Raw genomic sequence first — 611 nt, 5'->3', positions numbered from 1 at the left:
GAGAGTCATACAGCTACAGAGAGAGAGGGGAGAGAAGAATGTTCATCAGTCATTCAATTAAAACGGAGTGCAGTCAGACAGGAAGAGAAGGGTTGACATCTAGTGGTTTGAGTTGAAATGTACCATGGAAATGAGACTTGACTGCTTTTGTTATCTCAGAGGGACTTACCCATATTATTTATTATCTCTTCTTCACGCCGTTCATAACACCTATCAAACAAGATCGAGTAATTTGATTAAATTTGTACCCCTCCTACTTCTACTACTTTGGACGTTGCCTTCCGCTTGCAGCAGTACATGACTGGAATACACTACAGAATACCCTGAAACTTACACTCTGATCCAATCTCCACCTTTAAGCAAAACCTCCAAAATTACATTGCTGACTCTGTTCCTGACAATCATGAATCAAATTTATACACACAATTTAAGCTCTTATTCTTCATCTTTTTTCGTTGACTGTCTTTTAATTCAGTTGCTTGTTCTATGTGTCATGTGTTGACTATGTAAAGTTGTACAGTATGTTCCTATTTATTTCTGTAGCCTTTGGCCAGGTCATGTTGTAAATGAGAATTGGTTCTCAAACAGTTTACCTGGATAAATAAGGTTAA

This window comes from Etheostoma spectabile, chromosome 6 (genome assembly GCF_008692095.1).
Source record: "Etheostoma spectabile isolate EspeVRDwgs_2016 chromosome 6, UIUC_Espe_1.0, whole genome shotgun sequence".
Lineage (NCBI taxonomy): Eukaryota > Metazoa > Chordata > Actinopteri > Perciformes > Percidae > Etheostoma > Etheostoma spectabile.
This window is presented reverse-complemented; position numbering follows the sequence as displayed.